At 40.6% G+C, this 16,609-nt stretch overlaps 1 protein-coding gene across 3 annotated transcripts in view; it reads right to left on the reverse strand.

The window, feature by feature from the left end:
• NGF (nerve growth factor) overlaps positions 1 to 16,609 on the reverse strand; it is a 54,777-nt gene that overhangs the window by 21,474 nt on the left and 16,694 nt on the right. The window contains exon 2 of one of the 3 annotated variants that reach the window (XM_083617615.1): positions 4,678 to 4,765. The exons of 1 other annotated variant lie outside the window; for it this stretch is intronic. The gene's annotated coding sequence lies outside the window, so the exon portion shown is untranslated. Of the gene's footprint in view, positions 1 to 1,549; positions 1,572 to 4,677; positions 4,766 to 16,609 lie in introns of those variants that run through there. One more of the 3 variants, XM_083617616.1, reaches the window with a different exon arrangement.

Raw genomic sequence — 16,609 nt, forward strand, 5'->3', positions numbered from 1 at the left:
ATCTGCCGAGTTAATTAATTAAGGTAGATTGTTAAGATAAATTATTCAAAAATTTGAGAAAGGTGGAAAGAATTTGCTGAACTAATTATGGAACTAGAATACAAAAAGGGAGGTGTGAGGAAGTCAAGGAAATAAGCAAACGAAAGATAAGGTCAGGAAAATAGGGATTTTTCTTTTTCTCTTTTTTTCTATTTAAAATGTTTTTGTTTTTAAAATGCTCTTATTTTCTTTTTTCTTTTTCTTTTTTATTGTAATTTTTTATTGTTTGTGTGTTTTTCATTTTTCTTGTATATGTTAAAATTTAATAAATATTTCTTAAAAAATAAATAAATTAAAATATTTAATCACATGGTTATAAAAGCCTGCAGGCTACAGACAGGAACTACCTATTATTGAAATTGTCTGAAGAGGTCTATTTTTTCCTTTTAAAGTATTCTCTTGCACACAAACCACCCCTTTCCACATAGAAGGCTTTTCCTTCCTTGTTGCCAGCTTTCTCTTACATTACTGGAGGCAATGAGTTGAGTAGCTGTAGGCTCAGGCATGGCAAGTTTTATAATGCCCGCTTTCTTTCTCTTAAACAACATGACTGCTAAGAACCCTTTTTACCTTCTGGCCAATTATGAAGTCACAACCACCTCCTATTCTGCAACCCCTTTTGCACCCCAACTTTCATCCTCAACCCCATGTTCCTGGGGCGCGCACACACACACTCTTTGTAAGATTTTTTTGGGGGGAAGTTCGTTGGAAAAATATTACTGCTTTGACACTAATTTTCATTTCAAAGACTCACATTAGTTGAGAGGTACGTACAAACTCACTCAACCCAGCATGCACCATATAGTGACAATGAATCGTGGTGATCAAGAAGAAAACTCCAAAACCTAACTTCATGACAAACAGTATGTCTCCTTCATAGTAGAGGCATTCCCTCTTTTGTTTGGTTACTTCAAGGAGATTCTTTCCTGTTTTTAAATGAGAGAGGTCTGCTACCCATATGAGGGGGTTGCTTTTTCTACTAAATGAATTCTTTCTTTGTTGCCTCATGTTACAATTCTGAAATACACTTGCTGTGTTGGAAAAAAGGTAACAGGGAAAATCTAATGAAAGCTTGAATTACATGTTACTTTACATTTTACTCACTGTGTACATCAAACAGATGAAGAGATCCAAATCTCAGTAGCATTTACTCTGTGCAATGAATACTTTGGGTTAGGCCTTTGTCACAAATTTTAAAATGGCGCACCAGTTTTAGAGTGTGTAATCAAGGGTAGCCATTTTATTGTAAATTATAATTGCTGAAGGATTCATTAAGCAGGTCCTGACTTCACCCTGTTGTATAACCTGCAGCCACATATTTTAGTCGATACATTCCTCCAAATATAAGATGATAAATAATGACCTCAAACAACCCTCTTTATTTGTCTATATGTTCAACTTTTAATTGCATATGGTATTTAATTGCATATGGTATTTTCTTTTAGAAATACGTGTATTGCCCTATTTAAATACTTAAGGCATATGCAGGTGCTCACAGGAATCTACTCACAGGAAGCAAACAAAAGAGAATGCTGGAGAGAACTTGAAGTGGTGTATATCCACAAATGGAAGTGAGATGCTGTAGAAGAAGAAGAAGAAGATATTCACAAGTCATTCACTTTCTAAGCTTGGCACAGAAGCTTAGAACTAGTTGTGTTCAGTCTAGGAATCACAGAATCATAGAATTGTACAGCTGGAAGGGACCCCAAAGGGTCATCTACTCCAACCCCATAAAATGCAGTAATCTCAACTAAAAGTACATGTTGTTTCTGGCATCTGTCTATCTCGAGTACACTGGAGTACACCTCCAGAGGTGAAGTCACATTGCTGCGTTAGGAGCACTGAAGTGACCTCCCTGAGGTGCAAGCCTGAGCAGTGTGTATGGAGACCCACCCCCTCTCAGCCACCCTGATGTGGTTCATATGAAAGCAGAGCAATACGGTTGGCACCAGCCCAGCTGCAGAAATTGCCTGAAAGAGGCATACATGGCGCCATCTAACTGTCTTAGGGATTCCACTCTGGATATGTGTAGGGTGACTCTTTAGCCTTTTCTTCTCCTGAAAGAAAAGGTTTAGATCCTGAGGTTTAGGATCAGAGTTTTCCTTCTCCTAGGTGGGCTACCTTCCCAGGTTGATGAGTCCCATCTGCCCCTCATTTTCTTCCACAGCATGTACACAAACTGCCATCTTGACAGTTGGATCCACTATTGGTCTCATCTGCTCAATCTATCACAGCCTACCTTCACATGCAGGGGAAGTCCCTAACTCAGTGAGTGTTTGAGACCCATCAGCACACAGTGCATTCATCGTGGGGCTTTGCTGATTTCCACTTCTGAAATGTTCCATAAGACAAGGAAAAGTCAAATGCTGGATTTCTACCTATATGTATACAACCCAATCTAAACCTGCAGCAATTTCACAATGGAAAACCAAGTGAAAACAAACAAAGCATGTTATGAGTGGGTTACCTCCATCACCTAAGGTCCCCACTCTAGACCATTTCCTGCATCCTCCTAGTTACTTTGGAGGACCTTTATCTTACGCATACCATGCTTATTACTTTCTCTGTGAAACAGCCAAGCACAAATGTGTACCCTTCCCTGCTGCAAAAAGATGGCATTATGTAAGTGCTAACTACTCTATTGTGAGGTCATGACATAGCCCACGAGAACCTCTTTGTTTCTCCAACACAGTTAGTTCATTCACAAAGGCTTCCAGCTGTGTTAGCTAAAGTCTAATCAGAAACCAAGAGGGAGCCCAATCAAGCCAGAAATACCTTTCCTTCTACACTGGATTCAGTGTGAAGGTGACAAGCCCAGAACAGGCCATCCGCTGTTGCCTGGTTCATGACTCTCAAAGAGGGGTGAAGCAAGGAAGGAAGCTAAGGAGAGAAAGGCTTGAATATAATCCATGTTTTGACAGGACCTTCTCAGTTCCTGGGAGACAAAATGGAGAACAGGGGAGAGTGGGTGTTCTCATTTTCTGGAGGGAAGGCAGCTGTTATAGACCTCACAAAACAGTTTGTTTTCTTGCCCATGGAATACACTAATGAAAAGGGGATGGATGGATAACAATTAAAAAGGGAAGTGGAAGCTATGGACTTCTGGAGTGGCTTTTTCCTAGTCTTTGGCTGACACCTTCCCTCACCATCTTGTACTAGAACAAGGGTATTCTTTTTATCTAATTATTATTACTATTATTTATTTATACCCCGCCCATCTGGCTGGGTTTCCCCAGCCACTCTGGGCGGCTTCCAACAAAATATTAAAATACAGTGGTCTGTTAAACATTGAAAGCTTCCCTAAACAGGGCTGCCTTCAGATGTCTTCTAAAAGGGTTTTCAGATTATTACAACAGTACAGTCCCTTATTCTCCTTCTCTCAATCATATACCCCATTTTAGCTACAGTATAGTTATAGAGTTATATGGTGTAAACTGCCCTGTGGTCCTTGGATGAAGGGTGGTATATAAATTCTAATAATAATAATAATAATAATAATAATAATAATAATAATAATAATAATAGATTTATAGGTGCTATTCTAGATTTGCATTAGTCAATGTTAATCCTGTGGAACTGGCATATGTGAAGAGTTATTTAACCTAGAACACCTTCCTAAATGGTGTATCAGCTACCCCGTTTAATACTAGGCCATCAATACATGTAAAAGCTAATTTCCTAATGATCCGTTAGGAAGCTTACCTCCTTCAACTGAGAGTTAGTTTAAAAGACAATACCAGAGTTTTAGAAAAGGTAGGTTGATGGTAATAAGCAGTATGCTGGAGAGAGAGATATGTTGATATCTGTTCTTGAAAGCAATGATGTGCTTATGAGAGGGACAGAACCTTCTTGGAATATTGATGCACTGACCTTCTTCCATAAGTAGGCTCAGGTTATAGAGATGTGTAAATAAACCATATAGTGTAAACAAACCACTATAGTATCCATTGTGCCTCATTTCTGAAGGAAACACAAACCCTAGTTCCCTGGAATCTTGTGCACTGCTCAGCAGAGGTTTTCATCTCTGATATTCAGTTGTTTAGCATGCTGTACTAATCAGAGGGAGGGAAAGTAGCTATGGGTTGCAGTCTTAGGCTTGAGAAGGGGCAAATAAAGCCAAACACTTCTCACAAGACAGGGATCTTTTTAGTTCTGGCTTTATCTGGCCTATGTTCAGGCCTTTCAAAATGGAAAGGGATTTGACAGAATATAGTTTGCAAATGAACTTGCAGAGAATCATTTGAGAGGAGAGGTCACATTAAGGTTACTGCTAATATGTAGTGTTATTTATGAACTGAAAAAGCAGTCACATTCCCCAGAACCTAAACAAATATTTCCCAGTTAATAAGTGCTAGTCTGTCCCGAAATCAAATTGTGTAACTAGTGTTTTTCTCTCTGCCCTTCATGACCTGCAGAAACTTCCACAGATGATGGAGCTAATTTGTTTTCAGTTGCTTCAGATGGTGGTACATGGACCAATGGATTCAAATGACAAGCAAAAGTATTTAGAGTAAACATTAGGAAAAACTTCCTGGTGGCACAAGCTGATTGACAGTGGAACAGGCTGCCTCAGAAGGTGGTAGACTCTCCTTTGTTATAGTTGGGTTTTTTTAAAGCAGAGCCTGGATGACCACCTACCAGCAATGCTGTAGTAGTGAGTGTCTTGCATCAGTGGGGGGATTGGACTACATGATCTTTGAGGTCTCTTCCATCTTTGATTATGGTTCTATGAAAGAGAATAGAAAAAAACAACAATCTGACTAAAGATGCATCTGCACAATAGTTTTGAAGGTTATCCAATGTGCATCAGATACCATAGTCTACAATCACAGAAGACTTCAGCTTGTTCTTGTCTGTGCATATCAAAGATAGGAGATTTGGGTGGATCATAGGATAAGGTCAAGAAGTTTGCAAGGCAGCATTCATGCTTATGGAATGAGAAAGAAGCTACCTGCCCCCTCCCAGTCTCAGCTTTGTCCTTTTTCCAAATCACTTTGCAGTGAAATTACTTTGCAGACATGTCCTGAGATACTATTATGTCACACAGCTGCATTGCAACAAGAGGCTCTGAACACAACCAAGCTCCACCTCATAGAACACACTCTTCTTTGAATTCAGAGCGCAGGCTGGCCAGATAGTAGCTGATGTTACCATTTACTTTGTTTGGAAAAAGGACTTGTATACTGCCAAACTGTACTAGGCTCTGGCCAGAAGTCAGAGCCTGAGATATGCTCATACTAATATACAGGAAAGCCTGGAACTCTTCCTACTAAGGGTTAAGGTCCATATGATGGGCAGGAAATACTGCAGGATTTGACATCATTAATAGCATTGCTCAAATGCAGAGTTTTAATATTACAGAGTACTACTTGTAATTCACTGTGTGCCCAGAGTTAATGATATCACATCCCTCAGTGTGATATCATTAACTCTGGGGAAAACTACCTATTTACTTATATTGAAACAACAGTGTTGTCAATGGCAATAGTCCTAATATCCAGCTAGCATAAAAAAGAACTCCTATGAATAGTGGAAATTTCTATGTAACAAAATGCAATGTTTCAAAAATTCAACAACTTTTGTTATAATATACTCTCCAAATCAGAAAAATATTAGCTTCCTCAAATGCAATTAAGGCAAATCAAAACATGACAGACTATGGTTTGTTCTCAAAGTACTGCTTTCAATCTATACTGATTCTAGACCCTACCATCTATAAGGATGGGAGTGGTTATTTGATATGTGTTTGAAAACCCTCTCTTTGATTAGGTTATCCACATCTTTTCCTCCCTGCATATGCCCCAAGTGAATGAAGTAGGATGTGGTGATTGTGATCTTGGTAAAAGGCCACCCACAACATCATTAGACATGAGTGTCTCTATCTGTTTTCAAATGTATTACCACTGTAGGGTAATACAGAATGAATCTGCAATGAGCTTTTATTTTCTAAATGAAACCAGTTTCTCAATAAGCACATTTCAATGGAAACATATGTAATAGATCTAGATTGTTTGTGGACTACAAAGAAAAAAAACAAGTATTCAGTCTCCATCAATTCTGGAACAAAATGTTGTGTGTACATAGCCACGTAGCCACAGTCTGTACAATTATCCCTGGATCAACAGAAACTAAGCAACAGTTCTTCCATCTTGTCTGGATTCAGATTCAGCTTGTTCACCCACAGCTAGCCCATCACTGTGTTCCAGCTCTGCTTTAGGACCTAACCTGCCCACTCCCTCTGATCAAATGGAGAAGAGAGATAGAGACATGTATTATCAACCTCCCAAAGCTCTAACTTCATGCAGCAATTTCATGTACATGATGAATAGCACGGGGGAGAAGATGGATCACTGTGGGGGTCCACATGCCAAAGTTTATGGGAAACAGCATCCCTTTCTGAGACCAACCAGACAAAAAGGACCAGAGCCACTGAAACACAGGACTTCACAGTCCAATGCAGACAAGATAGCTCAGAAGGATGCCATGGTGAATGGTAACAAAAGCCACCCAAATATTCCAGAGAATCAAGAATAACTATATCCCCAATCCGTATCTGTCCATCATTTCCTGTGTCCATCTTATGTCCCTGAGAACATAAATAACTACAAAAGTCACAGACCCAAATTGAAATAAGCTAAGGAAAGGTTTTCAGTTCTATGTCAAGAGACCACTTAGAATTACTGTGACAAACCTATGACCACAGGTAGAAACAATATGATATAGCTCTGCTTTCTCAAAACATGCTGGTATGCTTCTTGGAAACCCATAGGTGATATCCAATGTCATGTGAGCAGACTTCCCCATTCATTCCTCCATGGAATCCTCGTGCCCTCCAATCTACTTCAGAGGGTCCCCCAACTTTCTGGCAAATATCTGGGAGACGCAAAAATAAAAGTCCACTTTATTTGTGGATACAGTTGTGTACTATCCCTTGTTGTCTTTGATCATGGTAGCCAGATTTACATATTACACAATTTACTTACTGTATTTTAAGGCAGATACGTGCTCACATTCCTATCAGTAATATCATAGCAAGGACAAGTTGCTATTTGGCGTAACCAGGAATGAAATAAATAAAAGCAATAGACTCCAAATTATATTACTCCAAAGTTTTATAGCTAACACTTTCTGCTGAGCAGAGGGAACTCCCACTTTTGCTCAATGCAAAGTGACTCTAAGATATTACATCAAATGTGCTGCCAGCAGAGCAAAAGTGATATGTATGATTCACTTACTTTGCTCCAGGCATTTAGGCTGAAGGAAGCTGATGCATAATTAAATAATCTTTTTTTCTTCTTCTTCCCTCTGTATAGTAACAGCTTTACTTTTACATGGTTTCGTGCTTTGATGTAAAGTATGCAGTTTATCTAGACAGACCACAATTAAACATGTAGGAAATGCCTCACATGCTGATATGATGTCATAGGTAATGCAAGAAAGAGTATCGCAACCACACAAATAGAACCCTGTAACAAATCAATGCAGTACTGAGAACTCCTTTTCAGGATTCTAGTCAGTCACACACTTACATATGGGATACTCCTATCCCTGTCCTCCACTTCTGTTTCCCAACTGATAGTCAACATTCTGTGGCTACTGTTCAAGGTCAGTCCACTCTGAGCTATATTCTGATGGAATTACAAACTTGGTGGATCAGGGAAATGATGTGGATTTCAGTAAGCCTTTTGATTTCAGTAAGCCTCTTGATTTCAGTAAGCCTCTTGACAAAGTCCCCCAGCATATTATTGCGAGGAAGTTGGTAAAATATGGGTTGAACAAGGTAACTCTTAGGTGGCTTTGTAGCTGGTTGACTGACCAAACCCCAAAAGTACTCATTAATGGTTCCTCATCAGCCTGGGAAAAAGAACATGGTGATATATTACTGTGCCAAAATACTGGTGGAAGAGACTTGGTACAATCATTCCCTCTGATTAGAAGCTGCCAATCACAAAAAAGTTCTCCAACTCCCGTCCCTCCAGCCTGACATAAAAGTCACCCCTACTTTCACAGGATGTCTGCAAAAGTGTGTCTGCAAAAAGTTAAGCCTATCTTCACAGTTTTTTAAAGGTCCCCAAAGCCAAATGGTCCCGAACTACTTTGTAGAGCTCTGCTTCAGTTGGGGCACTTCAGAGAGACCCTGCCAAGCCTCAAATCTGTCTAAAATGTCCCACTTCAATTTGGGATTCAGGGCTTGTCTGGGTCTGATGCACACTTCTACTAGAAACTAACCTTCAGCCAGTATTGCTGGTAAGTGGCCAGGTTCATTTATTAACTTGGCGGCCACATTCTAGGACAGTTGCAGTTTTCAATCACTTTTCACAGGCAGCTAAAACATAGTGTGTTGTAGTACACATGTTTAGTAGTTTCTATTTTTTTAAAAAAAACATTTCAGTGTCATTCTGATAATCAGTGATGTCAAGCTTGTCTGCCAATGCTTGCGTTGAGCAAATGTGTTTCACAACTCAACAAACTGTTTGTAGATCACATGCTGGCAGTCTGCAGACAGATGAATGGCAATATACCTGCTGATTCAATTAACTGGGCACAGCAAAAACTTTTCTATTCACAATGATCCAGGAGGGCTCTTCTGTTCTTACTCTGTATGAGGTGAAGTATCTTATATTGTAAAAAAAAACAAAACCCAAAACTATCATCAGAAATTGGTGATGGAGGAATTTAGCAAATTCTTGCCATTCCTGAGAGGTGCTGAGTTTCATACTGGATCAGGAGCTAAATATAAATAGCCGACATGGCAGAGAACAAAGGACAGGTAGGGAGAGGGTATGTACCATTTTGGGTTGCACTTGAAAGTTTTATACAAATATGAGTTTACGATTAACTCATATTTGATGAAACTGAGCACCGTGGGGCTTCTGAGTAAGTTTGCATGTGACTAAGACTGCAATCCTATGCATACTTACTTAGGAGTAAGGCCCACTAAACACAATGGAACTTACTTCTGAGTAAACATGTGCAGGATTGTGCTGCATGTCCCATTCGAAACAATGGAAAATTTAGTTGGGAAAAACTTAGTTTAAATGTTCTCATTGGATTTTAGAAGTGACTCATTTTAGTTGGATCAGAACCTCAAAGGGGTTGTGGAGGGAACCATGGTGGTATTTTTCTTATTAAAAGAGCTGTGATGGTAAAACAAAACAAATTAAGTTGCTTATTTTCTGACTAAGAGCATGAGCTGGAAACCGATCCTGCTTCCTGAGCCAGGCAAATAATAATATGCAAATATTATGATGATAATCTTATTGTCCTGGGGTAAATTGTGGGGGAGGATGGGAATAACTAGAAATTTGATGCAAGAGATATTTGAGTGGATTTGATAACGAAAACAAAGCATCTACAGGTATTCACCTGCACAGCAAGTGAAAATCTACCTTTTCTAGAAGTATGGGCCAGATTTCAAACATTTTATTGTCAAACATAAATACAGCGTTAATTTCATTCCTCTTTGAGTGGTTTTCCTTTTTAACCATTCATAATATCTATGGTGAAATGCCCTTTTGGGGTTCTTCACAATTGCCACCCTGTTGCTGATACACCTTTTCTGGGGAAAGGTATCATAGAGGGTGGTCAGGGCATAGCTGCAGGCACTCTTGGATGAGACTGATTTTCTAGATTCATTTCAATCTGAATTCAGGCCTGTACATATATACAGGGAGAGAGATGGGGGGGTGTGACCCTGTTGATCTCTCAGTGACCTTTGATACCATAGACCACAGTATTCTACTGGATTGGCTCTGTGAGATGGGAGTGCAGAATACTGTGTTACACTGGCTCTGCTGCTCCTACCTACAGGACTGATTCCAGGGCATGGGCAATTGCCCTTTGGGCTGCTGGGAGTTGTTTTGTAGGGTGCCACAGGACACTACTTTGCCCCCTATGCTACATCTATAAGAGGCCACTGGGGTTGGTCATGAGGAGTTATTTGGTGCACAGTTTCATTAGTACATGGATGACACATAGATCTTTGTCTGTAGCATCTGAATCAGGAGGTGCCATGCAAGTCACAAATTAATCCCTAGTCTCAATAATAATTGTCTGGATGAGAGCCAATAAACTGAAATTAAATCCAAGTAAGACAAAAGGCCATGTGGGCAAGTAGTTTCCAGGTCTGGGAAATTGGTCGTTGCTTGCTCTGAATGGGATTGCACTCCCCCCGGAAAGAATAGGTGTGTAATTTGGGGGGGGGGGGCTCCTAGATTCAGCATTGTCACTGAAGGCTCAAGTGTCTTTAGTCACTAGGACACTAGCTGGTATGCTAGCTACAACTGTTCCTGGACAGGGATAGCTAGGCAACAGTGATCCATGTAGTGGTAACCTCTAGACTGGATTACTTTAATGCACTTTACATCAGGCTGCCCTTAAGAAAATAAGAGCTTCTTGGGTCAGGCCAATGGCCCATCTAGTCCAGTATCTTCTTCTCACAGTGGCCAATGGGAAGCCTGCAAGCAGGACTAGAGTACAATAGCATGTACCCCTCCTGTGGTCTCCAGCCAGTGGCATTCAGAAGCACACTACCTATGACTGTGAAGGCAGCATAGTCCTCATGGCTGTGTGAAGAAATACCATCTTTTGTCTGCACTTGCATTCGATTGGGAAGCTGCAGATAGTACAAAATACTGCTGCATGGTTGCTCTCTGGGGCATCTTATCAGGAACATGTGACACTTCTGTTGATAGTGATGCACTGGCTGCCAATCTGCTACTAAGCTAGGTTCAAGGTTATACTACCGGTGCATAAAGCCCTATGCAATTCTGAACAACAGAATCTGAGAAACTGCCCCAGTCATTTACATTTGTGGAGGAGCATCTGTTGATGGTGACATACACCTTTGCAGTAAGGCATGATGTGACCTTAGCACTGTGGCACCTGCTCTCTGTAATTCCCTTTCTTCAAAAGTGAAGCAACCCCAATATTGGTTAGTGTTTTCAATATCTGTTGAAAACTTTTCTTTTCTCAGAAGCCTTCTCAAATCAGATAGTTTTTAATTCTTGTTGATTTATGTGTTTTAATACTATTTTATTATCTATGTTTTATATTCAGATATTTTCTCAATTCTGATAAATTCTGAAACAAACAAAAGCCAGCACTGATCCTGCCCTGCCCTGCTGTGATACTAAAGTGTTTGGCCCTAGTAGGATTAAGGAGATTTTTGCTCCACTTCAGGCAGCAAAATGTCTTCGGCCAGCACTAGATGTAATCCTTGCATTGTTATAAAAAGGTAAAGGTAAAGGACCCCTGACAGTTAAGTCCAGTCGCGAACGACTCTGGGGTTGCAGCGCTCATCTCGCTTTACAGGCCGAGGGAGCCGGCGTTTGTCCGCAGAGAGTTTTTCTGGGTCGTGTGGCCAGCATGACTTAAGCTGCTTCTGGCACAACCAGAGCAGAGCACGGAATTGTCGTTTACCTTCCTGCCAGAGCGGTACCTATTTATCTACTTGCACTTTTGGTGTTCTTTCTAACTGCTAGGTTGGCAGGAGTTGGGACCAAGCAACGGGAGCTTACCCCTTCGTGGGGATTTGGACCGCTGACCTTCTGATTGGCAAGCCCAAGAGGCTCAGTGGTTTAGAACTCAGCACCACCCGCATCCCATGGGTGCACTGTTACACCTTCCACTAAATATAGGGGAATGTGTAGGGGAAAGATCAGGACTCAGAACCTGCAGGCCATGTTTACAGTGAGGATGTGCACAAACATAGAATGTCAGCACAATGCGCAGTGATGTAGCTGAAGAGCAGCAATTAGGCAAAGCCTGATGGAAAATCCATATTCCAATCTACTGCAAGTCAGTATTAATTAGACAGCAAAACAGATGGTCATGGTTACAGTCTGGTATCATTATATTGCCATGGCTATTCACTGCAAAAGCTTCATAAACATTTTTCCTCTTGTCTGGTCATTTTATATGCACTTTAAGGAATATTTAATAAGGCATTAAAACAAACCTCCCTCACTAATCTGGAATAATTGGTTCAAGATATATAACTGAACACACATGATCTTATGTCAATTCCTCCATTATATATGGACTTGTCAGAATTAAAAAAACAACACTAAAAGTGGTTCATGCTGTGTGAATACACACACAGGCACACACACGATTCCCAAATTAATTCTGCAAAAGCACAATATTAGCATTTACAGGTTTCAGATTACACATTATTTGTACTGTATGTAGGGCACCTTTAAGGAGCTCAGGGCAGCATGTATTCCATTTCCCCCCTCAAAGACTTTGTGTGGTAAATTAGGCTGAAGGGTGTGTGAGGGAGAATGCAAAGAGAGTAAGTCAACCCGGGTACAAAATGGCACTTTGATTCCCTCTTGTTCCCTCATCCCTCTTCTGGGATGAGATAGACAAATTATATGCCATATTCAGTGCCATGTGGTCAGTTTAAGGGTTGATCAGGGAGTTGATTTCAGGTCTTATCCGCCTGATGTCAGAACTTTGCTTTCCAACAGCTATCAGAATGGAGTTGCCCTCTGCCCCCAACCCCACCCCTATGTGACTAGGAGCTTTGATGGGGACAAGTCCCATTGGCACCAACGGGAACTTTTTTCTAAGGTCCTTAGTTACACTGGGGAGGGCAATTTCCATTCCAATTATGACATGTCTTGGGTGGGGTGGGAGAGTGAAAATTGTTTCTTTTTTAGACTCCTCAGTTCCTGCAATTAGTTCAGGAAAAACAAAATATGTTCCAAGGCATTGTATTATTGACACAAGACTTGCGATAGCACAAGATAAGATGCACGTTCCAACTGAGGCAGGGAAGAAATCCTGCTCACACTATTATCAGTGTCCTAGAGAGAGTGATTAGACATTCACTGCTGAAGGGTAAAGGACAGGTTGATGATACCTGAAGACTGACAACTGATTTTTACTCTATTTTTTAAATTAATATTTTCCAGATTGCCTTGTTTATAACAGAAAAGATTGGCCATTACATGTATTTTGCCATTTAAACTCATGTACTTTTGTAAACCAGTGAGAAATTAGGAAGCAGTTGATATGGAGGGGGCTGGAGATTATAAACACACAGACATTATAACCAGCTTGAAATAATTTTGACAGCCCTAAAGGAAGTAGCACAATGGCATCACTTAACTCCTATCACAAGCTGACTTCTATTTTTGGAAGAAACTAAGGTCCTACTGAGATACAGCTCTGATAGTACAGGCTAGATCAGCAGCTTGTAAACGGAATACTCTTTCCATACATACTTTTGTGGCTTAAATTTTCATATGTTTTAGTAAAACCTGCCTATATTTTACAGGACTCAAAATACTAATACTAATGCCTGAGATGAAAAAGAAGGAAAGCATTGTCAAGAGCAGCCAAAGTTGGAGGGAGTTGGATTTGGGAAGCAGTAAGATACTTTTGTTGAGTATTTATAGAACATACTGTATTTTTCCGTGTATAAGACAATGCTTTTTGCTAAAAAAAATTAGGCAAAAATTGGGTGTCGTCTTACACATGGATAGTGAATGCAGAGGGGGGATGTGCAATTAATGGCAGCAGCAAGCAGGAGATTGGCAGCGGCGATTGGTGGGTGATTGGTGGCTGCAGTAAGGCCTGCTGACAATTGGCTGTGGCTGTGGCAATTGGGCAGGCGATTGGTGGCTGTGGTGAGGCGGGTAGATGATTGGCGGTTGCAGCAAGTGGGCGGGTGGGCTGTTGGTGGTGGCGAGCAAGCAGACAATTGGTGGCCACTGCAAGGTGTGCGATCAGCAGTGGCTGTGGCAAGTGATCGGCAGTGGCGGGCAGGTGGGTGGGCGATTGGAGGAAGTGACCTCCCCCCCCAAAGCTAAACAACTTCATTTCTTAATTTTGGGTTAAAATAAATAGGGATCATCTTATACATGGGGGCAACTTATACAGAGAAAAATACGGTAAAATACTGAAGGTAAGTCCCACTGAACTCAATGGGGCTCCTGAGTCACGATGTATAGGATTGCACTGCACATCACTCTTATTTCAACAGAACAGTTATGAGTGTATAACCCTCCCATAAACTGACTGCACTGCAAAATTTGGAGAAGTGTAAATTTCAAAGGATAGTTATGTTTCAGTTGGCATTCTGTTTCTGAAACTGCAAATTAGGTTAATTTTCCATTAAAATTCTTAGCAAACTGAATTTCTCCCCCACCCCTAGATATACATAGGACTGTGCAGTAAATCCTAGATCTATCCAACAGTGGCCTTTAAATATTGCTGTGAAAACCACCTTCATAAATCAATGATATCTGTCCATTCTTTTATCATGTATACCAAGAACTACAATGTTTATTCTTGTAATACTTTTGGCTATTCTCTTTGGGTCATACCTTCCTAAACCTTTTTCTGTTTGGGTTCCAATATACAGGTACAAAGGTGAGTAAGATTATATTTGCTGCCTGCCTGAAAGATATCCTGCTTAATACCAGGTTAAGCATTGCTAAGGAGGGAGTTCCAACCTCTTGACTGGCACAGTCATGCATGGGAAGAAGTATTTGTATTGGAAGTCAAAGTGCTAAGGAGTATGTTTAGGATCACAGGTAGGCAGAACACCTCAGCAACAGCTTGGGAAGAGCTAGACCCAATATGTATTTGTCCAGTAACTAATGCAATATACATGGACATCTTACACATTTCCGAGCACAATTCAAAGTGTTGGTGCTGACCTTTAAAGCCCTAAACGGCCTTGGTCCTATATACCTGAAGGAGCGTCTCCACCCCCATTGTTCAGCCTGGACACTGAGGTCCAGTGCTGAGGGCCTTCTGGCACTTCCCTCACTGCAATAAATGAGGTTACAGGGAACCAGGCAGAGGGCCTTCTCAGTAGTGGCACCTGCCCTGTAGAACACCCTCCCATCAGATGTCAAGGAAATAAGCAACTATCTTACTTTTAAAAGACATCTGAAGACAGCCTTGTTTAGGGAAGTTTTTAATGTTTAATGCTGTATTGTGTTTTTAATATTTGGTTAGGAGCCGCCCAGAGTGGCTGGGGAAACCCAGCAATGGGCGGATATAAATAAATTATTATTATTATTAATAATAATAATAATAATAATAATAATAATAATAGTCCAGCACTGAAACCTAGTGCAAAACGTAGCAGCTTTCATTGTCCTCTGCAGAGTTCTACATCTCTGCAGTATTGAGTGGAAAAAAGTTAAAATACTTTAGGAGTAACATAGCAACAAAAAAGCAAGTAAAATAACCTTAAGCCTCACACTTGCTTGCCACAAAGACTACTGAAAGAGAACTTTTCTCTCTTGTGACTCATGATTTATTCTCAATAGATTTCTGGAATGAGAAAACAGTAAGAGAAACAAGGGTGTATGGCATAGGTCAAGAAGAAGATTGCCATAGAATGGAATGGAAAACTGGAAGGAAGCAGCTAATGGAGAAAGGAAAAGCAACATGGGAAGGGAGTATCTCTGTTTTGGACTAGCTTAGCGATACAAACTTGTTAGACATACACTACTGGAAAATTTTACTGTTTCATCTTGGTAACAGTACACAGGCCCACCCCCTTCCTAAGCCAGTAACTTCAAACAATACACAGAGGGGAAATCTTAATTTTGATGGCTTTTGGATCAGGCCTCAGGAAAATGACTACATGTCTGGGCTGCTGTTTTGTGGAGGAAAATTGGAAGAGGAGATCTGAGAAGCACTTCCCCTAAAGCAAAATCACATTCATGCACTCTCTGCATGGCATGCCATTCTTAACTGATTGATCAACAGGTTAATTTTGCAATGAAGTACAGGAATGGAAGCAACACAATAAATGTACCTCACAGCCCAACCTAGGGTAGGTCTTCTGCTTACGTACTAGGTCCTCCACAGGAGAACTTTATTGTGCAATCCTCCCAGGTGATTGTGCCTTTGGGTTTCACTTGTACCACTTCTTGGGAGGGGACCATGAACTGATGCACACTTATGCAAGGGAGCTACTTCCATGCAGTTCCATGCCACTCAGATAATGTATACACAGGATGCTTCAATGGAAGGGGAATGGGGCAAGCCCGTGCACCCCCAACACATGTGCTTTGGATGGGTAAGGGTGTGGTGTGGGTTTTTTTGTTTAAATCCCCTACTGCTATTCATTGAAGTCTACTATCATAATCTTGTCTACATGCTGGCTGTGAGATATTTGTGGATTTGCCTATGCAGCTTTGCATTCTTGTCAGAAACAGCATTAGCACACTTTATCTCAGCCCCAAGCTATATTAACTGTTGTAAATTAGGTGTGATGTTGTTATGGAATACAGTTCACACCACCAGTTGCCAACTTTTTAAAAACAGGCACACTTCTGTGCCTTTAGCATGGCACATACCTGTGTGAAAGGTAACTGCAATTTATCACTCAGCTCATTCAAGAGTAATTACTTCTTATTCTTCAAGGGAAACATGTCAACAGTTCCTTTATATTAGCTAAAAGTATTCTCCTGAACATTCACGTCAATAAATGTCATTCTTTATCCCAGAGTAAAATACTAAAGTCTGCAACATTGTTCAATCTGTCTGCCAAGTCATTTCTAGACTCCAGTTTGAAGTGCTAATTATTACATACAAA

Source organism: Podarcis filfolensis, assembly GCF_964270895.1.
Source record: "Podarcis filfolensis genome assembly, chromosome: 6".
In the NCBI taxonomy this organism is placed as follows: Eukaryota; Metazoa; Chordata; class Lepidosauria; order Squamata; family Lacertidae; genus Podarcis; species Podarcis filfolensis.